The 25,626-nt window shown below is 35.0% G+C and overlaps 1 protein-coding gene across 3 annotated transcripts in view; it reads right to left on the bottom strand.

Annotated features, from left to right (window-relative positions):
- The window catches only part of XPR1 (xenotropic and polytropic retrovirus receptor 1), a 257,480-nt gene that overhangs the window by 19,766 nt on the left and 212,088 nt on the right, over nt 1–25,626 (bottom strand). The window lies entirely within an intron of this gene.

The raw sequence follows: 25,626 nt of genomic DNA, 5'->3' as shown, positions 1-25,626 counted from the left end.
TAGGGTTGTATGGTAAGTGGATGTTTAACTTTATGAAAATCTTTCAAACTGTTTTAAAGAGTCATTGTACCATTTTGCATTTTCACCAGCAATGTAAGAGAAATTTAGTTTCTCTCCTTCTTCAACAGTATTTGATAATGTCATTAAAAAAAATTAGCCATTCTAATAGGCATGTTGTAGTATCTAGTTGTGATATTAATCTTTACTCCTCTGATGACTAGGCAACTTTTTATGTGTTTAATTGTCATATGTGTATCTTTTTTGGTGATGGATTTGGTAAAATATTTGGCCAAAAATTTTGAGGGTGAATTCTTGTCTATTATTGCATTGTGTAAAATTTTAAAATCTATTCTGTATTCCAGTTCTCTGATAGGTTTCCCGCAAATATTTTCTGTTAATGTGTGGCTTGTCTTCTCGTTTTCCAAACAACATTTTTGAATGTGTTTATTCACAAGTTTAAAATTTTGATTAAGACAATTTTGATTAAAAATCATTTAAAAGCATCTTTCTTTTCTGAATCACGCTTTGATTTTTTATATTAGAAGTCCATATCATTTCTATGCAATTTCTATGAAACATACATGAGGACTTACTGACTTCTAAATAAATATTCTTACAGAATATTTCAGAGTAAGTAATGTTTTATCTGATGAACTTCTTCAAACAATGATTAGCATACACTTGGTCTACAAATGCTACATTTTGGTCTCATTTTGATTACTACCATTATTTGATCTTTCCCATCTCTCAAATGAAGAATGCCTCTCTCCCTGAAATCATCTGCCTTCATTGGTATTCAGGAGATGTCCTGGAAAGATATTATCATTTTAGGCAAGCAATTACATCTTATTCTCTCTTGGCTAACCCTGGCAGCATACTTTAGTGATGTTCAGAATCACAGAAAATCAAGTCATTGCTATTCTACTCTAAGCTTCTATCCATTATACACCTGCCACATTCGAAGTATAATTCATATTGGACATATTTATGGCAATGGTATCCATGAATTTAAAACAAATAAAAAATAAATTTCTTACAGTTTTGTACCCATAGTCATTGTGTGAATGATTAAAAAAGAAAAAAGGAAAAGGATTAAAGTACTAAAGAGACAATGTGGGAATGATTTTTTTAAAAAGAGAGAAGGGAAAGTACTAAAAAGAGAAATCAGAAAAATTACATATGGAAATCAACTTGAATTATGTTGCAGGGTGGATATTTTAAAAATGAAAAACGTGGCACCATGTGCAGAGAGAAATGGAATCATTTTCTTTTCACCTAAAACCTTTCTCTTCTGGTAATAATTTACTAGCTTGAAATAAAATAAGAAAACACAACAGACTGGACATAGTTTTCAAAGCCCAAACCTATAAAGGTAAACTGAATTATGACTGAGTTTAGGATCTAGCAAATCCTGGATCTATTTCTATTACCGAAAAAAAGAAAAATCAAACCTTTGAATTGTGAGATTAATGTTGTTCTCCAAAAAATGAACAAATATAGATATTCCCCTGATCTTTAGTGTGTTTTAATTACATGTGAGATCACATATATTAATCCCTCAGGTGATTATCATCTTTATCCTCAGGGCAGACAAGACAAGACATTATTATTCCCATTTTACAGTTAAGGGAACTGAAGTTGAGGGAGATAGTTAATAAATGGAAAGATAACTAGATTCAAAGTTAGAAGACCTGAGTTTGAATATAGACTGCCTCCTCCAAGCTTTGTGGTTATAGAAAATTCACATTCTTAAAATGATTAAGACAAAAAAGGAACTCATAAGTCCTCGGGCTAAATGGGGGAACCAGAAAGAACAACCCTCATCCAAGGAACATTTTCTACTAGACAGCATTGCTTCTCTAAGTCCATCTCAACTTTAAAATGAAAAAAGCAGTTTCATAAAACCATGAAGTAACATTACAAAATTTCTAACATAGTGTGGAAAAACAGAATTTAAAAGTTATTATACATATTATTGCTTATTTCATACTGTATATAAAATTATGTTTATGGAAAAAAAACCAGAAGTGATTATCTCAGATGAGGGAAGTAAGATTAAGGAAGAAAGTGGGCTGAGGAAAATAATTGTTCTTAGGGTAGTGATACAAATGATTTAAGTAAGACTTTAACTTTGCTATATTATTTATTTGTTTGTTTGTGTTTTTTTTGAGATGGAGTTTTGCTCTTGTTGCCCAGGCTGGAGTGCACTGGTGCAATCTAGGCTTACTGCAACCTCTGCCTCCTGGGTTCAAGCGATTCTCCTGCCTCAGCCTCCTGAGTAGCTGGGATTACAGGCATGCACCACCACGCCTGGCTAATTTTGTATTTTTAGTAGAGACAGGGTTTCTCCATGTTAGTCAGGCTGGTCTCAAACTCCCACCCTCAGATGACCCACCTGCCTTGGCCTCCCAAAGTGCTGGGACTACAGGTATGAGCCACTGCGCCTAGACACTATATTGTTTTTATAATAAAAATAGTACGTAGGAATTCCTTTACTAATTCAAGAATGTTTACTGAGTATATACTATAACCTGCATTATTTATTGTATAATTACAATACTAAAGACTAACTCCAAAAAAAAATCTGCTCGCTTGTATATTCAGCAAACAAATAATGTCTATTGGGTAACCTAACTAGGTATATTCTAGGGAATGAGAATGTACTGAAGAACTACTAAGGGCTAAGTCTAAAAGAGGAGAGAGAAAGTAGTCAGAAACACAATGTGTAGGTACAATTGTGGAACTGTGCATAGAAAAGGAATCAATAAGCCCAGAGGGGAAACAGCCAGGAAAATCTTCCTGAAAGAGGTGCTACTTGAGCTGAATCATGAAAGGACTTGAGTTAAACAGGTTTATGGGGCAGAGAGAACCATTTCAAGTAGAATAGAAACCATTCATTCAATAAAGAGCACCGGCATATGCCAGATATTATTTTAGGTACCAGGTACACAACAGTAAATCTTATTTACTAATGGTCAGACAAATTTCCTGCCTCAGTAAAGCCTCCTATTTTGTAGGGGTAGACAATGATCAGATACACAAGTAAACAAGACCATTTCACACAGTGAAGAATACCATGAAGAAAACAGAACAGGATGATATGACAAAATTCCTTTAGACAGTATTCAGGCACAAACAGCGTTCAGGCAGAGGTTTCTTAAGTTGGGACTTCGGTACTGAGAAGGAACCAGACACATGAAAAGCTGGAGAAAGAGTATATGTAATAACTAAAATTTCTAGCAACCATATTCAAAAAGGTGGAAACAGGTAAAATTAATAATATATTTTATGTAATCTATACCTAAAATGTTATCACTTTTGTATTTAATATATAGTCAAAATAAAATTGATTATCTTTCATAGTTTTTTGTTTCAAACCAAGTCTTCAAGATCCACTTTGTATGTTATACTTACAGCACATTTCGACTTAGATTAGGCACATTTCAAATCCTTGACAGATAGATGCAGCTGGTAGTTATATTATGCAGCAGTGCAGTTCTAGGTATCTTAAGTGAGATGAGTTTGAGGTGTAAAGATTGAAAGCAGTGTATTTAATAATGCTGTGGCAACAACCCAGTGAGAAACAATGAAGACTATAATTGAGTATAAGTTTAAGGAACAGAGAGGTAAGGCAAAAATTAAGAAATATTTAGGAACTAACATTGGCAGGACTTGGTAAATTTTGAAGGTGAGATAAAGGATACAGTAGAAAATAACAACTCCTAGTTTTTAACCTGGGTGAGTGGGATGGTGCCATAAACTAGGTTAGAGAACATGGGGCTTGAAGCATGCTTAGGAAAAAAAAATGAGTTTAGTTTTTGACGTGTTGACTTTAAGGTACTTATGAAACATCAAAGTGGAGAATGCCCAGGAAACAAGTGGAAAAAACTAAAAAGTTTCAGATACAGACTGGGGAGTCACACAGACAGTGGTTGGAATCATCAAAATAATTTAGAAGCTCCTTATATGAAAAGGACAGGCTACAATGAGAAATAAGTCTTCCATCTATAAAGGGAATCACAGTGCATTTGACTACACTTGGTTGAGTTTATCTTTCCAGTGATTTTTTTTTTTAATACCAAAGACTCAAAGAGATGAGAACTTTCTGAAATGTTACAGAGCTTCTCTTTATCTCTCAGAAAATTTAAATTCTAATTCTATGTTTGTTTACACTTCAAGGTTTCTAAATATGTTTTAATTACTATAGAGTTATTGCGGTTATAGGAATGGAGACAGTAAGAATAAGAATAGATAGACTACTGTTTTGAGATGTAGAATAGAGAAAAGGAAAAGAGACTAGACCAGATGGCTTAATGAGGTAAGGGAAATCTTTTTAGAGTGGGGGACTCTTAAGCATGTACACAGGCTAGAAGGAAGGAGCCAGTAATGACAAACAGTTTGAAGATTTGGGAGAAACAAGGGACGACTGCCAGAGCTAGATCCTGGGACCAGAGGAAATGACATCAGCGCACAGGAGGAAGGACACCTTGTTACTTTAGACTGGAGAAAATACAGTAAGAAGGGGTTTAGATTAAATAAGTATGTAGGGAGAAGGTAGGAAACCCCTAAGACCACTATCAAAGGCCAGGCATGATGACTCACACCTGTAATCTCAGCACTTTGGGAGGCCAAGGCAGGCCGATCACCTGAGGTCAGGAGTTCCAGATCACCCTGGCCAATATGGCAAAACCCCACCTCTACTAAAAATACAAACATTAGCCAGGAGTGGTGGCACACACCTGTAGTCCCAATTACTCAGGAGGCTGAGGCATGAGAACTGCTTGAGCCCGGGAGGTGGAGGTTGCAGTGAGCCGAGATCATACCACTGTACTCCAGCTTGGGTGATACAGCAAGACCTTGTCTCAAAAAAAGGAAAAAAAAAAAAAAAAAAAAGAAAGAAAGGGTAAAGGGATGTAAAGGGAGACGAAGTTTCTGTAAGACACTCAACTTGATAAAATAATGACACTAAGACAAATATTTATTTATATAATACTTAGGGCAGCCACTTAAAAGGCCAAGGCAGGTGGATCACCTGAGGTCAGGAGTTCGAGACCAGCCTGACCAACATGGTGAAACCCTGTCTCTACTAAAAATACAAAAATTAGCTGGGCATCACGTACCTATAATCCCAGCTACTCGGGAGGCTGAGGCAGGGGAATTGCTTGAACCCGTGAGGCAGAGGTTGTAATGAGCCAAGATCACACCACTGCACTCCAGTCTGGGCAACAGAGCGAGACTCGTCTCAAAAAAAAAAAAAATATATATATACACACACACACACACACACACACACACACACACACACACACACATACTCAGAAACACTGCCAAATGTCAAATGTAGTGGCTCATATCTGTAGTTCCAACAATTTAGGAGGCTGAGGCAGGGGGATCACTTAAGGCCAGGAGTTTGAGATCAGCCTGGGCAACATAGTGAGGCTCTGTCTCTAAAAGAGTTTTGTAAACTTAGCCAGGCATGGTGGCACTTTAGTCCTAGCTACTTGGGATTGCTTAAGCCCAGGAATATAAGGATGCAGTGAGCCATGATCATGCCATTGCACTCCAGCCTGGGCTACAGAGCAAGACCCTAACTCTTAAAAGACAAACACAGCAGTATAGATAAAACAGAACTATAAAAAATGTGCAAGTAAAAACATAAATAAAAAGCAGAGAGAACAAACAGAAAACCAAAGAAGAAAATGACACACTTATACCCCAACATTTATATTACATCAAATGTCAATGGTTTAAATATGCCAATTAAAAGACAGAGATTGGCAGAGTGGATTAAAAACCATGACCCAAGGATATTCTGTCTACAAAAAATAGGTTGAAAGTAAAATAGTCAGGTACAGTGGTTCAGGCCTGTAATCCCAGCACTTTAGGAGGCTGAGGCAGGCGGATCACCTAAGGTCAGAAGTTCAAGACCAGCCTGGCCAACATGGCGCCACTAAAAATATAAAAATTAGTTGGGTATGGTGGTGCACACTGTACTCCCAGCTACTCAGGAGGCTGAGGCAGGAGAATCACTTGAACCTGGGAGGCAGAGGTTGCAGTGAGTTGAGATCGTGCCACTGCACTCCAGCCTGGACAAGAGAATGAGACTCTATCTCAAACAAAAACAAAAACAAACAAACAAAAAAAAGTAAAATGATGAAAAAAATATATAATGCAAACATTAATCAATGAAAAGCATCAATGGCTATATTACTACCAGGTAAAGCAGACTTCAGAGCAAGGAAAATTACTACAGACAGAGAGGAACATTATATAATGATAAAAGAATTAACCTACTAAGAAGTAGCAGCAATCCTAGTGGTGTGTACACCAAATAACAGAGCAGCAAAATATGTGAAGCAAAAACTGACAGAACTGAAAGAGGAAACAGGCAAATCCACAGTTACAGTTGAAGATTTCAATACTCATTCCCAGTAACTGATAGAACAAATAAATAGAAAATAAAAAAGGATAGAGAACTCAACACCACCATCAACCAATAGGATCTAATCAACGTTTATAGACCACTCCATCCAAAAACAGCAGAAAATACTTTTCAAGTGTCCATGGAACATATACAGGTACCAAGAGAGGCCACAGAAATCAATAACAGAAAGACGACAGAAAAATTTCCAAATACTTGTGAACTAAATGGTACACTGCTAAATAATTCATGAAGCTAAGAGAAAGTCTGAAGGAAAATAAAAAAAAAATACATTGAACTAAATGAAAATGACATTACAGCATATCAAAATTTGTGGGATACAGCTAAAGCAGTGCTGACAGAGAAATGCACAGCATTATACATACATTACACACACAACTGCATACATTAGAAAACAGAGAAAGCCTTAACAAACTAAGCTCTCAAAAACAAGAAGGAAATAATAATAATAATAATCAACAAATTAATGAAATTTAAAAGAGAAATACAGAAAAATGAATAAAATAAAGAAGTAATAAAATAGGCAAACATCTAGCACAACTGACAAAGACAAATGAGAAGACACAAATTACCAATATGAGGAACAAAAGAGAGGATATCACTAAAGACTTGGAAGATATCAAAAGAATAATGAAATACCTTAGACAAGTCAATGCACAGAAATTTGACAACTTAAATGAAATAAAATTCCTTAATGAACACAGACTATCACAACTCACTATATATATTTTTTTTAAATTTAATTTTATTTATTTATTTTTTTGAGATGCAGTCATGCTCTGTTGCCCAGGCTGGAGTGCAGTGGTGTGATCTCAGCTCACTGCAACTTCCACTTCCCAGGTTCAAGCAATTCTTGTGCCTCAGCCTCCTGAGTAGCTAGGATTCGTACAGGCATACACCATCATACCCAGCTAATTTTGTATTTTTAATAGAAACGGGGTTTCACCATGTTGACCAGGCTGGTCTTGAACTCCTGATCTCAGGTGATCTGTCCACCTCAGCTTCCCAAAGTGCTGGGATTACAGGCGTGAGCCACCACATCCGGCCAATATGATATTATTTAAACAGTCCTATAGCTATTAAGGGAATCAAATTTGTAATTTTAAAACTCCTCCCAAGTACATCTCCAGGCCTAGATAATTTCACTGGAGAATTCTACAAAATTTTTAAAGAATAAATCTTCCACAAATTAGAAGAGGAGGGTAAACTGCACAAATAATTTTACAAAATTAGTATTACTTTGATACTAAAACCAAAAACAGTATATAAAAACAGAAAAATATAGAGAAATATACCTCATACAGACACAAAAACTGTTAACAAAATATTAGCAAATAGAATTCAGCAATATATAACAAGAAATATACACCAAGTGAACTTTATTTCAGAGTTTCAGGCTGATTCAACATTTGAAAATCAGTAATGTTAATTCAACATCTTAATGGGCTAAGTAAGCTTAGAAGAAAATCACAGGATCATATCAAATTATTCAGAACAAGCATTTGAAAAAATAAAAACAGGAATAGAGGGGAACTTCCTCAACAGAACACCTACTGCTAATAAATGTTTTATTTATTATACTTAAAGGTGAAAAACCAAATGCTTTCCCTTTAAGATTGGGAACAAGGCAAGGATATCTGCTCTCATCACTCTTACTCAATACGGTACTGGAACCTCAAGCCAGCACAATAAGGCAAAAAAAAAAAAAAAAAAAAAAAAAAAGGAAGTAAAAGGCATATAGATTGAAGAGAAGGAAATACAACTGTCTCTTTTGTAGATGACATAATTGTCTATGTAGAAAATCCCAAGGAATCTACAAAAAAACCTCTCAGAATGCAAAAGTGAGTTCAACAGGGTCATAGGAGATAAGATAAACAAACAAAAATCAATTGTATTTCTATATACTAGCAATAAACATACAGATACCAAAATTTAAAAATACAATACCATATATCATAGTGAAACATCTGAGAACTAAAGACAAAGAAAATAATCTTGAAAACAGTAACACAGAAATGATACCTTATCAATAAGGGAAAAGCTATTTAATGACAAGATTTTTCACTAGAAACTAGGGAGAACAGAGGGAAGAGACAGTTTTCAAGCACTACAAAGAGACCTTTAATGTAGAATCCCACATCCAACCAAAACACCCTTCAGGAATGAGGGCAAAGGCAAGGCATTCTCGGATGAAGAGAAACTCACAGAATTTGTCACCCAGTAGGCCTCTCCCCTAAAAGAATGGTCAAAGGAAATTCTTTAAATAGAAAATAATAAAAGAAGAAATCTTGTAACATCAGAAGAAAAGACATAATATGCAAAAATATGGGTAAAGGCAAGATATTTTCCTTCTTGAGTTTTCTATATTATGTTTGAAGGTTGAAGCAAAAATTGTAACACTGTCTGATGTAGTTATCAATATATTTAGAGAAAATAGTTAAGACAATAAGATTATAAATGGGGGAGGATAAAGGAATGTAAAGGGTGATTAGGTTGCTACATTTAACATAATCTGTTAAATGAAGGCATCCAACTCTTCAACATTTTACATATATATGTGTATATATTTACACATACATACATACTTAGAGCAACCATGTAAGCAGCTATACAGAGATACATTAAAAACCCTATAGACAAATCAAAATGGAATTTTAAAAAATGTTCAAGTAGTCCACAGGAAGGTAGGGAAAAGAAAAGAGAGAAACCAAAAATTAGGGAAAACCAACACAAAACACAAATAAAATAAATGACTTATACCCTAACATGAATACAGTATTTCCCCCTTATCTGTGGGGGATACATTCCAACCATTCCAAAACCCCCAGTTGGTGCCTGAAACCATGAATAGTACTCCTTTGATAAAGTTTAATCTATAAATTAAGCACAGTAAGAGACTAACAATAATAATAAAATAGAACAATCATAACACACTGTAATAAGTTATGTGGAAGGGTAGACGTGGTGGCTCACGCCTGTAATCCCAACATTTTGGGAGGCCAAGGTGAGAGGACTGCTTCAGTCCAGGAGTTGGAGATCTCACTTTTACAAAAAATAAAATTAGACCAGTGTGGTGGCACACACCTGTAGTCCTAGCTACTCAGGAGACTGAGGTGAGAGGGTTGCATGAGTCCAAGACGTCAAGGCTGCAGTGAGCTGAGATTACACCACTGCACTCCTGCCTGGGTGACAGAGTGAGACTATGTCTCAAAAAACAAAACGAAAACCACAGAAGTTATGTGACTGTGGTCTCTTTCTCTTTCAAAATAGCATCAAGTTTTCAGACTGTGGTGGACCATGGATAAGTAAAACTGCAGAAAGTGAAGGTATGGATAGGGTCAGGGGGAATACTGTGCAAAAAAGGCAACAAGAGGGATCCTTGTGGTGATGGAAATGTTCTGTATCTTGACTGTATGAATGTCAATATTCTGGTTGTGATATTGTACTATATGTTTGTAAAATGTTACCACTGGAGAAACTATGCAAAGGGTATATGGGATCTCTCTGTATTACTTCTTGCAACTGCATGTGATTCTACAATTATCTCAAAACAAAATGCTTAATTTAAAAAAAACACAAAACTTGACTGTTCCTCAAAACCTTCATTGAGTTAACCACTTCCTCTTTCAAACCCCCTCACACCCTATACAATGCTGATAGTATAGTATTATTGCACTTCCATGTTCTATTGTAGTCTACCTCCCTTACCAAACTGTGAGCTCCAAGAGTAGGTTTTAAAGGCAAGGTATGTTTTGTTCATCTATGTATGCCTAGTATCTAGCAGTGCCTGATACGCTGAAGATGTTTTGTAAATGTTTGTTGAATAAAACTGGATGTAACAGATGTAATGAAGAAGGTAACTCAATTATTAAACTGTATTTATATTCAATTTATTATTTATATAGATCCTTATTTACTGGCTCCTCGATAACAAAATTATCTCTTCAGTGATCATAAAACCATCAATGACACCATTTAGGACTTCCTTTCTTGACAGAGTTTGAGCAACTTTTCTTCTGCTGTATCAGATACCCCTTCCCAGATCAGATCATCAGAATCTCTTCCAATATCTTTCTTATGCAGGTGTGTCTAGGCTTATTTTTAAAAATCCCTTTCTGTCACATATTTGATCAAAAGCCTTGGAAACATTCCCGTAGTAGGTTATTGCTGTAAGGAAAAGTTAAGACTTTCGAATAAGCAAAAATAATTACTGTGTATCTAAAATGGATTGCATTGTTTACATCATACCTTTCTAGGTTGTTTCGGTTGTTTCTATGGAGTTTGTGCCTTTTCTGGTCCTGGAGTTATTTTATAATTCTGTATAAATTGTGGATAAATGCACATAACTGTCTATAGGCACACAAATAAATTCTGACGGAGGTCCAACAGTTCCATCTCACCCTCTACTCCTCCACCACATCCCACCTCCAGTGGAAAAAGCCAGTTTTGTGTCCATTTGTAAATGGGTATCAGCATTCCTTTACTCCATAGTAAAGGTTTGTTAACTAGCCATAATATAGAAAATACATTGCCTCTCCTTTGAACTAGTTGTGACAACTGGTTGGTTTCCTCTTTAATTCATGAGTTAAATAGAAGTTTGGTGTTTTTGTATTAAAAAATATCTATTTCTGCTTTTCCCCACTCCTTTTCTTCTATAACCAAATAACAATTGTGGAGCAGATAAACTATGCATTTCTGCCTTCTCTCCTAGAAAAGACACAATTTCACTTATTTAAATGAAATGCTAACAACTATAACCACTTTAAAATAAATACAAGGATACTATAAATTTTTCTTTTCTTTTTTTTTTTTTTTTGACACAGAGTCTCAATCTGTTGCCCAGGCAGGAGTACAGTGGTACAATAATAACTCACTGTAACCTTGAACTCCTGGGCTCAAGTGATCCTCCTGCCTCAGCCTCCCAAGCAGCTAGGACTACAGGTGTGTACCACCACACTTGGTTAATTAAAAAAGAACTTTTTTTTTTTTTTAGAGATGAGGTCTCGCTATGTTGCCCAAGTTGGTCTCGAACTCCAGGCCTTAAGTGATCTTCTCACCTTGGCATCCCAAAATTCTGAGATTACAGGTGTTAGCTACCATGCCCAGCCAGGATTCTATATATTTTACACAATGTCTCAAGTTGCTCATTTTATGAAAGCTTCAGGTAGTACACACATATGGGCAGAAACTTTTTTCTTAATTGAACTGAAAAAAGTGACAAACATAAGCTAAAATTATAGTCATTTAAAAATGGAAATAAATTGGAGTACATCTTTAAGCAGCTATAACACAGAATATAGTAATTAGAATTGAATATAAAATAAATGCAGATCACAAAGATGTATTCTAGAAATGTGAGAAATAACAATATGTATTCCACATTATGGTTAGTTAACAAACCTAAAAAGGGAGTGAGAAGAAATATAATAGGAGATATGCACAGAGAGAAGGAAAGCCAAAATGTCTTCCACGTTTTCTTCATACAGCCTGCCAATATTCTACACCAGTATAACATACCAGATATAAAAGATCCATCTGAAACAATTCTAAATCTCAGAGTAAAACAGTACAAAACTGTGATGCCTTTTTATATAAATCTTCATTTAATTTTTCTTTTAAACAAAATATTTTTAGAAGTAGAGTAAAACCTGTATTATTTCAAACGCTACCAAAAAATCAAAGTCAGTACTTCTGAAACACCTATTCAGATATTTACTCTGGGATCCACTTCATCAATTGCAGTATCAATCCACTTTGAGATATAATTAAAAATAAAAATTTCAATAGTCTCTAATGACTTTTAGCAGAATAGAAGCTGATAGGAGAAACAAAATCTTTTTGTTGGTGGGGAACTCCTGGGTCCCCTTTCTTGATGTGCTTTGTGGGTGTGCGCACGCATGTACCTGTATTAAGACTTCCACTGAAGTAACTTAACACTTGACTGTCTCCGCTCTTTCTCATTCTTCTCTATGAAAATTTACACATGTGTCCTTAAAACCTCCTTATGAAGTGAGTACCCTTATCATCAGGTAACATGCCCAAGATTCACTGATCCAAAGCCCATATACTCTTACCCAGTATGCTTTATTGCCTATGTACCATTCATCACTTGACTGCTAAGATCTTACAAACAGTTCAGTAGGAGGAAGTAGTATTCAAATCTACTTTTACTTGTCTCTATATTTGCTCAACACCACATCTGTTTACAACATCTTTTGTCTGCAAGATACTTAATGTGTCCTCAGTGAATCACCTTTAGCAGAAGACATGGTAAAAATGCAAATTTTGGATCACCCTAATCCTACTGAATTAGTCCGAAGGTAAAACCCAAGATAATGCATTTTAAAGCAAGCATCCAAAGTAATTCAGATACACACCAAAATGTGAGGATCACAGCATTATAGCATGCTGCCTTGTAGGAAATAACCTTTTAGAGTAAAAAAAGGAATGAATCCAGAGTCAAAATTCTGGTTTTGCTACTTACTGTCATGTGACCTTGGGCAAGCAAAATGAGAATAACACCTGTTTTCCTTTCTTTCAAAGTTGGTATCAGGTTCAAAATGAAATAATGTCTGACAACACATGACATATTTGCAAATAGCTCTATTAGACTAATAGAATGTAAAGCACTAAAGGGGCCTTAGAAAGTCTAGGCCAACAACTTAAAAATTTTTTTTAATAAAAGGAACTATTTTTTCTCTCCATTTGTAAAACAATTGCATGCTCATCATAAAATTCATTAATGGGCAAATAAAGTGAGAGCACTGGATGGTCACATTACAAATGTTGAGATTTTATTTTTGTTTTTTTAAAATTTTACTATATATATATTTTTTCTTTTGAGATGGAGTTTCACTGTGTCTCCCAGGCTGGAGTGCAATGGTGCGATCTCCACTCACTGCAAGCTCCGCCTCTCAGGTTCATGCCATTCTTCTGCCTCAGCCTCCCGAGTAGCTGGAACTACAGGCGCCCGCCACCACGCCCGGCTAATTTTTAAAAATTATTATTTTTAGCAGAGATGGGGTTCCACCATGTTAGCCAGGATGGTCTCGATCTCCTGACCTTGTGATCCACCCGCCTCAGCCTCTCAAAGTGCTGAGATTACAGGCGTGAGCCACCGCATCTGGCCTAAAAGTTTTACTATTATTTCATTTTATTGTGTAATAGCAATGATCAGTAGAATAATAGTGATGATTGCAGACATCCTTATGTTAGTCCAAATTTTAAAGGGAATGTCTCTGATACTTTACCTTTAATCATGATTCTAGCCATTGGTCTAAGATATAGAGTGACAGATTATATGCACATGTGTTTATAGTATTGTGCTATACTTACGAAGTATTCTTATATCCTTTCTTAAAAAAATTAACAAATGTCCTTGGCACCTACAGAGCTGACCACATGGCTTTTCTCCTTTGGTCTAGTGATATGGTAAAATTTAATTTTTAAGGATTCCTAACACTGAGCTATTTTTTGCAATCCTAAAATATCTTAGTCATAGTATATTATTCTTTTAATATACTGCTCAGTTCTAGCTGCAAATATTTTATTAAGACTTTTTACAATGTTGGTGGGAATGTAAACTAGTATAGCCACTATGGGGAGCAGTATGGAGGTTCCTCAAAAAACTGCATATAGGAACTACCATATGATCTAGCAATTTCACTACTGGGCATTTCAATCCAAAGAAAAGGAAATCAGTATAACAAAGAGACATCTGCTGCGCCATGTTTACAGCAGCACCATTTACAATAGCCAAGATAAAAAAATCAACATAGGTGTCCAACAACAGATAAACGGATAAAGAAAATGTAGGGTATATACACACAATGGCATACTATTCAGTCATAAAAAAGAATGAAATCCCAGCAAAACAGATGGAACTGGAGTACATTACATTACGTTAAATAAGCCAGGCACAGAAAGTTAAACACAACATGGTCTCACTCATATGTAGAAGCTAAAAACGTTAATCTCATAGAAGTACAAAGTCCAACAGAGGTTACAAGAAGCTGGGAAGCATAGTGGAGAGAAGGATAGGGAGAGATTTGTTAAAGGATACAAAATTACATCTAGATAGGAGGAGTAAGTTCTAGTGTTCTATATCGCAGTAGGATGACTACAGTTGACAACAATATACAGTTTCAAAGAGCTAAAAGGATAGTGAGTGTTACCAACACAAATGATAAATGTTTGAGATGGATATCCTAATTACTTTCATCTGATCTCCATATACAGAAACATCACTATGTACCCTATAAATGTATAATTACCTTGTATCAATTTTTTTAAAATAAGGAATTTTTGTATGTATATTAATAAGTAACATTAGACTACAGTTTTATTGAGTGTGGTATTTTTCAGAATTATGCTAGCTTTGTAAAGAGAAGTAAGATGCTTTCCTTTTACGTTTCTAAATGGTTTAAATGGCACAACCCATTCCTTGAAGGTTTGAAAGGTTTTACAAAGCTTCACTTGTGAAAAACACTGTGGTCTGACACTTTAAAGACAACTTTCCCTATTCCTGCAATAGCTGTTAGTCCATAATTTAGAGTGTCTGTTTTCCTGCATTTATTTTGTTAATTTCTAACTTCCTAAAAATAAATTGTCCATTTTACCTAGACATTTACTCATAATTATTTTAAATTCTTCCACATCTATAGTTAAAACCCCTTCCCTAATATTTTGCATGTGAGTTTTTCATGTTCTCATCACAGATAGTGGAAAGGATATCAATACCAATTAACATCAGTTATAGTGTACTTATACAACTTAATCTTTATAATAAACTTATGAGTTAGGAATTACTACCTCAATTTTACTAATTTTAAACCAAAGAAATCTAGTCACTTTCTCAGGGTAACATAATTAGTAAGTGGCTAAATTAACCTAGTCCTGACTCCAAAGCCCGTATTCTAGTTCTCAATGTGAAAACGTGCCTTTCACTAAGACGGTGCTTCTAAAATTCTTACTGGCAGAGGAGTTGATTAAATTGAGAAGAGGGAGGCGTTTTGCTCTTTAGGTAAGAAGTACTACTTTCTGCAATAGAAAGTTTAATGACAGATTTTAAAAATTAATTTCAAATATCAACTTTTCAGTTATTGAGAAAGGAAACAGAATTAGTCTAATATTCATAAGTGAGAAGACTATATAACAGATCTTAGAGTTTCTGCCTAATTTTCTTCAGTGATTCAGTGTTTTCTACACCAGCTATGAAATGTGTTGTGTAAACTTCAATATTCTACTTTGTTTGGGAGATATTTATTGGTTTGAGAAGATTCCTGGTAAGGATAAAATAGTTACAAGTAGTACAATTCTACCTTTAAAAGAAGTATGTTGTGGGGTATTATTCAGAAGCAACTAAAAAGTATTTAGAGAGAGGCCTGAGAAGCCCACAGGAGAGGAACAAGAAGAAATACAAATGCTACTTATCAATGAGATATTTAGGTAGATGTTTTATTTTCCTTCCTATTAAGTGGCACCATTGTTTTGTTTGTTTGTTTTACTATGTGAAGAAAATACCATGTGTAGTGTATGAAAAGTTTTTTCCCTCTGAATATTTTCATGAAAACCATATCTTATACCTATCCAAAGTATCAATGAAATTAAGAATTAGCTGTAGTGTATGAAGTTTCTTCACTCTGAATATTTTCATGAAAACTGTATCTTATACCTATCCAAAGTATCAATGAAATTAAGTATTAGCCAGGCCCGGTGGCTCACGCCTGTAATCCCAACACTTTGGGAGCCTGAGGTGGGCAGGTCACCTATGGTAAGGTCAGGAGTTCGAGACCAGCATGGCCAACATGGTGAAATCCCATCTCTACTAATAATACAAAAATTAGCTGGGTGTGGTGGTGGGCATCTGTAATCCCAGCTACTCAGGAGGCTGAGGCAGGAGAATTGCTTGAACCTGGGAGGCGGAGGTTGCAGTGAGCCAAGATTGTACCACTAGACTCCAATATGGGTGACAGAGCAAGACTCCATCTCAAAAAAAAAAAAAAGAAATTCAACATTAGCCCACTGGTCTTTTGTTCATTACATTCTAAGAAGCATGCTCACAACATTCCTTATTTATTAACAATATACATTGAGAAAATTGCTAGCCAGCTTTAACAAATTACCCTAACTACCCTTGATACTTCTTTCTTTTTTGTTTTTTGAGACGAAGTCTCGCTCTAGCCCAGGCTAGAGTGCAGTGGCGTGATCTCAGGTCACTGCAACCTCCACCTCCCGGTAGCTGGAATTACAGGTGCATGCCACTCCACCTGGCTAATTTTTTGTATTTTTTAGTAGAGACAGGGTTTTGCCATGTTGGCCAGGTTGGTCTTGAACTCCCAACCTCAGGTAATCTGCCCGCCTTGGCCTCCCAAAGTGTTAGGACTACAGGCGTGAGTCACAGCATCTGGCCCCCTTGATATTTCTTAAAACCTAAAAAAGAATACAACACTAAGCAAATTAATCATGTCAACTATTCTGCCATCACTTGAAACAACATTAATGTTAGTTTTGTTTCCTTCCAATTCAAGAATGACTTTCGACTTTTCAGCAGAGAGAAATTATTTTCATATTTTGGCCGAGTCCACATTGCTCTTAATTAAAGTGTGTCAGCTGGGTGAAGTGGCTCAGGCCTGTAATCCCAGCTTTGGAAGACTGAGTTTGAGACTAGCCTGGGTAGTCCCAGCTACTCAAGAGGCTGAGGTGGGAGGATCCCTTGAGCCTAGGAGTTTGAGGCTACAGTGAGATATGACCAAGCCACTCACTGCACTCCAGCCTGGGTGACAGAGCAAGACTATCTGTGAAAACAGACACACACACACAATCATTATTCTTCATCTACTATTTGCAGGTGCATTGTGTGACTTTTAACAAGCCACTGTATAATATTTCATATACAATGCAGTTACTATAAGTAAACTATTCTCCTATTGCTGAACATTTGTTAGATTATTTCAGTTTTTTACTATATAATGTTACAAAAATGCATTCGTTTTTGCCCAATTCGCTACTTAGGAAAAAGTTGTGGAAAGGTAGTTACTAGGTCAAAAAGTATGAATGATTTTAAGACTCAACAGAATTCCCAAATTGCTTACAAATTTATACTCTACCAACAGAATGAGTTTTCATCTCTCCGTAACCTTGCCAGTGATAGGCATCATCACTTCTTTCATTAAATATTATTTTAATTTGTATTTCTGTTTTCATTACCAAAGTGGAAAATTTTTCATGTTTATTAGTTATGTTTATTCTACAAAATTAACTGTTCTAAGTCCTTTGCCACTTTAGACAAATCAGTTTAAATTGTTTTCTGTATCACAGTAGATTAGATTACATTTTAAAACTCTTCTCTTCCTTTCAGCCCATCCCTGTTTCCATGACAGAAGTATACTTTCTGCCCCATTAATGTAGGGTGTGGTGACTTGCTTTGGCCGAGCAGTTGCAAGGGCCTTTGGAAGCTAGCAGATATGGAGCAAGCAGAGGCTTAAAATTTGTGTAATAGGTCTTGTTTCTGTCAGTCCCATGTGAAGAGCTTCTCCTGGGTAAGTGCTGCTCTTTCAGTTGAGGCGCCAGAATGAAGACACATGATTAGATCCAAACCCAACCTGCAGTGAGGAGCCAAACCCTGCCAGAATAGCAGACTGAAGGCTATCCAGCTGAGCCCAGCCGAGACCAATCAATTCCCAGCTGAGCTACAGATGCATAAGCAAGAATGGATTAAAGCTGTTTTTAAGCTACTGAGTTTTGAAGGGTTGGTTTATTATGCTGTTAATAGCCGATGAGTACATTTACTGTATTATACTATAAAACTCTAAGGGAAAGAGAGTCACATACAATCTATTATGCTCCTTAGAGTACCATATACTTAGCAGGAACTCAAGGTCTGTAAGTACATTTGCCTGCTCATTTTTTTCTCTTTCTTTTCTTTTTGCTGTAAATACCTAGATACAACGACATTTTCTGATGTTTATACTTTTCACCATAGCTTTCTCATGTAAAATTATATATAATATAAAGTATGTAAATTAAAATGAAAATCAAAAATTCGACTTTCAAGCAATTGGTCTTTACATTTCTCTTCAATTAGACAAACTCTTGTATAAAAATTTTTCAACCATTTCTTTTTTTCTTTCTTTTTTCTTTTTTTTTGAGATGGAGTTTTGCCCTGTTGCCCAGGCTGGAGTGCAATGGCATGATCTCGGCTCACTGCAACGTCTGCCTCCAGGGTTCAAATGATTCTCCTGCCTCCCCTCCTGAGTAGCTGGGATTACAGGCGCCTGCCACCACACCCAGCTAATTTTTGTATTTTGAGTAGAGATGGGGGTTTCACCATGTTGGCCAGACTGGTCTCGAACTCCTGACCTCGTGATCCACCCACCTCAGCCTCCCAAAGTGCTGGGATTACAGGTGTAAGCTATTGTGACTGGTCAACTCTTTCTTTTAAACATCACAGATCCTCTCTCAATTTCTAAGCAATAAAATAGTACTTTAAACGTTTAAACGTTTGTGCATGAGTGTTTCAAAAGCAACATAATTTATGTAGAAATGCCAATTACATCTATCAGTTTTAAGAGCAATTAAGAAAACAAAGGTGACTAGAGATAGGACTATGAAAATGGTATCAGGGTGTGAGCATATGTGTTCTTTTTTTTTTAAGACTTTTAAGTGACAAAGAAGATGTAAAGGAAATTTAATTTATTCAAAGCTATAATTAATATTTTAAAAGCAATTTAAGATGGGATATAATTATAAAACCATTTAAAATTAACAACGCCAAGTAGATAAAAACCACTCAAGAAATATTTGTTGAATTAAAGTAAAATTAATAATCAGGAAAAAAGTCTCCTATTTGGCTTTACGGCATCGGCAGTTCTTAAGCAAATATTGTCAAGATAAATTCTAAAATAATTTGTTTATTTTCTACATTGTTAGTTACACTAGGAAATTACAGCGGAAATATATCAATTTCGAAAGAGTTAAAGATTTGAACTACTTTAGTAGTAAGCCAAGAATGAGAGCATTTATCCAAATGAGTTTTTAAAAATGTGTGTATATCTTTTTTTTAAAAAAGTTAATGAAACAAAAATTTCCCTAGAGAATGAAAAACAATTACTGTTTCTATTACAGTATAACAAGACTAAAATGTGGAAATTCTGGCGTAACAGCCTATTATTCAGGGTGGAAAGAGGGTAATAAACTAGTCATACCCCAGGGAGGAAGCACTTCAGGACTATGTGTGCTCACTCAAACAATGATAGGACTATTGCACTGAAGGCCCTGAGCTATTGCTGAGGAATCCTCATTAGGGGGCACAGCAGCCCTTAGAGAATGTTAAGAAGGGATCTAGAAAGATCTGGGCACTGGAAAACAACCACACAGACATAAATGAACTCTTAATTGTGCTGAGAATACTTCTTTGTTCCAAATATTTTATAAAATCTAGTAGCAAATGCTTTTTAGCAAACACTAACAAAAAGTCTAAAGTAAAATATGAAATCAAAGAGTAACAAAGAGCTAACTAAACCACTAAAAATTTACAAATATTTTAGAATGTTACAAACTGTAAATGAAAAACAGAAAATCTAATGAAATGCTCTCCCTCAACAACCACTTAGAAATAACAACATAATGGCCTTTTCTATTATTGTACCTCCCACAGGCTTTTCTTTGCCAAAGCCAAGAAATCTCAAGGACACACAAAAACCATTTAAAACACTTTTATGCCTCCTCCAATCCCAATTCCAACAAAACACTTGTAGGAGTTGCCTTCAAATTTAGCCATGCAATGAAATGTGAATTCTTACAATATGGAGATTGGCTGCTAGCTAAATTCCTTTGTTTCTAAAATCAATGATAGAAAAAATAAACTGAAATATTTCAAATGTGTTTTCCTTTTTAATACAAGAGAGTGCTAGCTGAAATATTATCATCCTTAATTTCCCTCAAATGGGCTGCCTAAACCTCCAACCTCCTCCCTTACTTTTCAAAAAATGAGTCTAGGCACACAGTTAACTCTTACACCTCCATTTTTACAAATCATGCAGCATAACATGAAACACTTTGGAACAATCTTGAAAATGCCCCTAATATAATGCTGTTGCTATGGTAACTCTTGCAGGCTAGTTCTTTGAAAAGACTCAGATCTCTGAATGGGAACAAGGTTACCTCACCATCTTTTACTCCTTGCCCCCCTAAAATTTATCACTTGTAACAGTACACATACATTTCATAGAAAAGTATCTACCCAATTAATCATATTGAATCTATTCTTTTGGCTCAATGATTATTTCTAAAGTCCATGTTTTCTAGTGCCTTTTCTCTTGGAATAGCATCCAAAAAAAATAGAAATCAAATTCCACTTGTTTGATGTTTTTATTTTTCCCATTTCCCATGTTCTTTAACAAACTCTACTTCTGATCAATATTCAATGCCAATTTTTCTGTCAATGGTTCCTCTGAGCTGTCTTTTCAATTTTTTGCCCTTGATTTGAAGCTTTTTGATTAAAAATTTTAGTGATATGAATATTTAACATGTAGCAACCATGACATTTTTAAAATTTTATTTTACCAATATGATTAAGATATATAACCAATGGTCCATCTAAAAAGTGTTTTTGTTTCTGGTTTTTAAAAAACTTCGACAGTGAGTACTGAATAACGTTCAGTGAGTAAGTAGCTATGTTACTTGGGCAAAAACCCAAACACATTTCTAATCGATACTTGCCCTGTGCAAGTCCCCTGGCCAAGATAATCATTAAGAGTTTTTCTTTAAAAGACTCTGTAAAGCAAGACATACAGCAGCTCCAGTCAGCAAAGAAAATATTTCATTTTATCATAAATTCCCTTGTAGCATACTAAGAGTCTAAGGGGATTTCATGTGTACTCTTTTATTTACTACTTAAAACAAACCTGTGAAACAAAAAGAACAGGTACCATTATCTCCACTTTAAAGATGTGGCTTTGTCTGAAAAAAAAAATCCCTAGGCTGAAGAATAGAATTGAGAAATACTACACCTCCACCACCCACAAATTACATGGCCTTGAGCAAGGCACGTAAGGGGTAACCAGAATCATCCTTAACTTAATATAAACAATAGGATACAGCTTAGATGTTACCTCACAGAAGTCTTCCTCCCATCCTAAGGCCTAGGAGACTGAGTTAGAGACCTGTGCTGGGGGTTCTTCCGGTACCTTGCTTATCTCTTTATACCCTATTTTTATGCCTTAAAAAAAAATGTGGTAAAAACAAATAAAATTTACCATTTTAGCCACGTCTAAAACAGTATACTTAACAGTAGTATTAAGAACCAATTAATGTCTTTTTGTCTATTCCCCTACTAGATTATAAATTATTAAGGGCAAGAATTGTGTTTTGTCACTATGTTTTTAGTGCTTAGCATGGCATGTTACATAAAATATTCTTAATAAGTACTTGGTGAATGTATCCTTGCTTTGCCTGCCTGTCTGTCCACCTGTCTACCTGGTCATGCATCTAACTCAGAACTAGAATGAAGGAATGAGGTGCTTACACATGGATATATATACATATATTTTTTTTCAATTTTTTCCTGTTTTAAGCTTTTTGGTTAAAAATTTTAGTGATATGAATATTTAACATGTAGCAACTATAGAGTTTTTTTTTTTTTAATTTTAGCAATATGATTAAGATATATAACCAATGGTCCATCTAAAAAATATTTTTGTTTCTGGTTTTTAAAAAACTTTTACTGTGGGCAAAAAACTGTGTCCAATTTATATATATATAAATACACACACACACATAAAAATAAATATGTAAACCTGAAGTCAAAATTTTTTCCATTTGTCTGACTCATTTCCCAATTAGGGTATGAAGAGAATCAGAGTATGCCATCCCCAAATATGCCATTTTGGCATAAGGATTATTATTTTGAGCTGAAGGCAACTGAGAAACCCTCAGATGAAGGGAAATATATCTGCCCTCCCTCTTTTTGTCTAAAAGCAGGGCATACATTCCTTTTGTAAATGTAATATAAATTTCCATTTCTAAAGCTGATGCTCTCACTCCCTTACTAGGAAGAGGATGGCAACACTTTTTCACCAGAGATGACACTTATCAATAGAGAAGACACCAACTTTGGTACACATAACAAACCTTACTAAATAATCCTTTTCTTTCATTGGAATCCCCACATATTTACCTTTTCACAATATACCACCCAGAAGCCCAACCCCCTACTTTTGTCTAAACTTACTTTTTCACAATTTATCACTCTTTGTAAAAACGGTATAAAAGTCCCCTCTACCCACTGGTCTAAACATTTCTTTTGGGTCTTCTTTTCTATGAAGACCTCTGTGTACATAACAAACCTTTTCTTTTATTCATCTGTCTGCTGTCAATTTCATTTGCAGGCCCCAATTACTTAAGAGGGTAGAGGAGTAAGTTTTTCCTCCCCTACAGGTATATTGCAGATATTTTCCATAGCTCAGATGAGTGTATCTGAAGTTCCAGATTTTTTGCAAAAGGACATTTAAAGAACATGATAAAAGTATTTCATCATAAAATATTGCACTGGAAAATGTGTACTGAAATTAACAATATTTTTATTTTCCTAACAATTATTTGCATATGTTGGGTTAGACAAAGAGCTTCTAAAAGTAACAATAACATGATGGTCCACTGTCTAGGTTGGAAAGTTAATGACTCCAATGGCTGGTTATCAAATCCTTTTTCATTCAGTTTATGTTCAATTATTTGCTTTATTTATTTTCAACTCTTTGCTTTCAACCAAGAAAATCTAATTGCTAAAAATATTTATTGGTGATAGATCACTATACAATTTTTTGAACAAATAACTCAGAATTGGGTAAATAACCTATAAATAACTCACTGAACTCATAAAACTGAGTGTTACTGCAACAAAACTCCTTCTATTCTTGTCTACATAGCCACAAGATTTCTGAGTTTACTTATATAAAAACTGAAAAAGGAAATAGTAATAACATAAATTTATCTCGTTAAGAAATGTTTACCTGCAACAATTACTTATAAAAATTAAATTTGTAATACATTTGTAATGTTGCTTTGATCAACTGTGGGTAATTATCAGGGTAATGGTGATTACAACCCAGAACAGAAAACAAATTAATCTCTTAGTGACAGAAAGAATTTAATTTCAATTTACATATTTATGTAGCAGACAAGTCATTAAAACAAAAATATATTATATTAAAATATACATTATAGTTCAAGAGCAAAGAGATGGAAATTTTCTGACTACTACACAATAGAAACATTTAGCAGTTTTATTTTAAAATATGAACATTTAAAATACACTAAAACTGTATCTTTTGTAATTATTTAAACTGAAGATGAAAAATTTCAGTTGTAAACTTAAAAATGTCCAAAAGGTAATATAGTTTATAAAATTCTTTGAAGAAGTACGTGAGTAAGGAATATCTTAAGCCCACAATGCTATTTAAACTATTACTTTTTTAGTTTAGACATTTTAGATTTGGACTGTTCACAGATTTGAGGAATTTGGATTTTCAGCTTTTTACTGAATGCTATCAGTATACAGTTGACCCCTGAATAATACGGGTTTGAACTTCACAGATCCACTTAACATACGAATTTTCTTCTGCCTCTGCTACCCATGAGATAGCAAGACCAACCCCTCCTCTTCCTCCTCAGCCTACTCAATGTGAAGATGACAAGGATGAAGACCTTCATGATGATCCATTTCCACTTAATGAATAGGAAAGATATTTTCTCTTCCCTATGATGTTCTTAATAAGATTTTATTTTATCTAGCTTACTTGATTATAAGAGTACAGTATATAATACATATGACATACCAAATAAGTGTTAACAGACCATTTATTTTATCAGTATGGTTTCCGGTCAATGGTAACTATTAGTAGTGTTTTTGGGAGTTAAAAGTTATCTGTGGATTTTCAACTGTGTGTGAGGTTGGTTCCCCTAATCTCCAAGTTGTTCAAGGATCAACTGCAGTTAAAGGTATATTATGTTCTAAAATATCAACCAGAAAAACAGTACTCATTTTTACCTGGGATGGAAGAAAAGTAAAGGGCTCTTTATAACTTAGTAAATGGAGTCATAAATACTATATTAAATCAGCGGCCCAATTTATAAATTCTCTGGTAACAACCTCCTGAATTATGATACATGCCTGGACTTAACAGCATTCCACAGTATGAGTTAAAATTATGGGAGCTTTGGGGATGTGTTTCCTTCACTGACATACTTAATTAAATTATATCATTTAATGAGAATGCCTACATCATGGTAAAATTATTGGCTACATTTATCAATCCTACTCCAACCACAGAATCTACTGAAAAAAGTGGAATTATATTATAAATATCATCTGCTGCATCAAATCTCAAGGTTTATTGAAGCAATGTTCTGATCTTTTATGACCGTTAGACACACTTTAGATTAGCAGCAATTTTGTAGCACTGGCCAAAGCTCCTAAAATACAGCCTCTCAATTAAGAAAAAAAAAAATCACTGAAAAAAAAGTTTGCAAAGTATTTAAAAATAACGAATAATTTCAATTAGTAACATCTCTTTACAACCTACAGATGAGAAAGTGCAGCACCTAAGGTGTGGGCTGATATTGACTTAAAAAGACAAAGATGGAACGCATTTTACTAAAAGGAAGTGAGATTGCTGACTGACAGTTCTTGGAAAAAGGTTAAAAATTCAAAAGGAGTGACTGCATGTGGCTCAGAACTTAAAAGCCTTTTCTCTTCCCAACAGAAGCGCAGTCTCAAGTAATAATAGGTTGCCATGGAGATGAGAAACTAGAGGACTCAGAGAACTCAATTTGCAGTTAAATGGGCTGGAAACAATTCTTACTACTTGGTGAAGGAAAGCGATTAAAAACATACTTGATTGCCACAGGGAATTTTTTTTCACCAAGCCATTTCCCAACCTCATTAATGAACAAGGAAGTCTAAAACAAATGGAAACCCAAGATATCCATAGATTGAACCCATTAAACATAATTCAGAATTTTAAACATTATCACAAATTCTTATTCTGGGTGACTGTGCTTCTTTTCAGTGGTACTTTTATCAGTAGATACTGGAATGAGACTAAAACTGCATTCAAGAACAAACTGGTATAACTGAAGGAACTGAAATTTCAGTGGAAAAAAAAGAGCATGACAAATGGAAAAGT

Source organism: Rhinopithecus roxellana, chromosome 8 (genome assembly GCF_007565055.1).
Source record: "Rhinopithecus roxellana isolate Shanxi Qingling chromosome 8, ASM756505v1, whole genome shotgun sequence".
NCBI lineage: Eukaryota > Metazoa > Chordata > Mammalia > Primates > Cercopithecidae > Rhinopithecus > Rhinopithecus roxellana.
The sequence above is the reverse complement of the archived record's forward strand: the minus strand, read 5'-3'. Positions and strand labels throughout refer to the sequence as shown.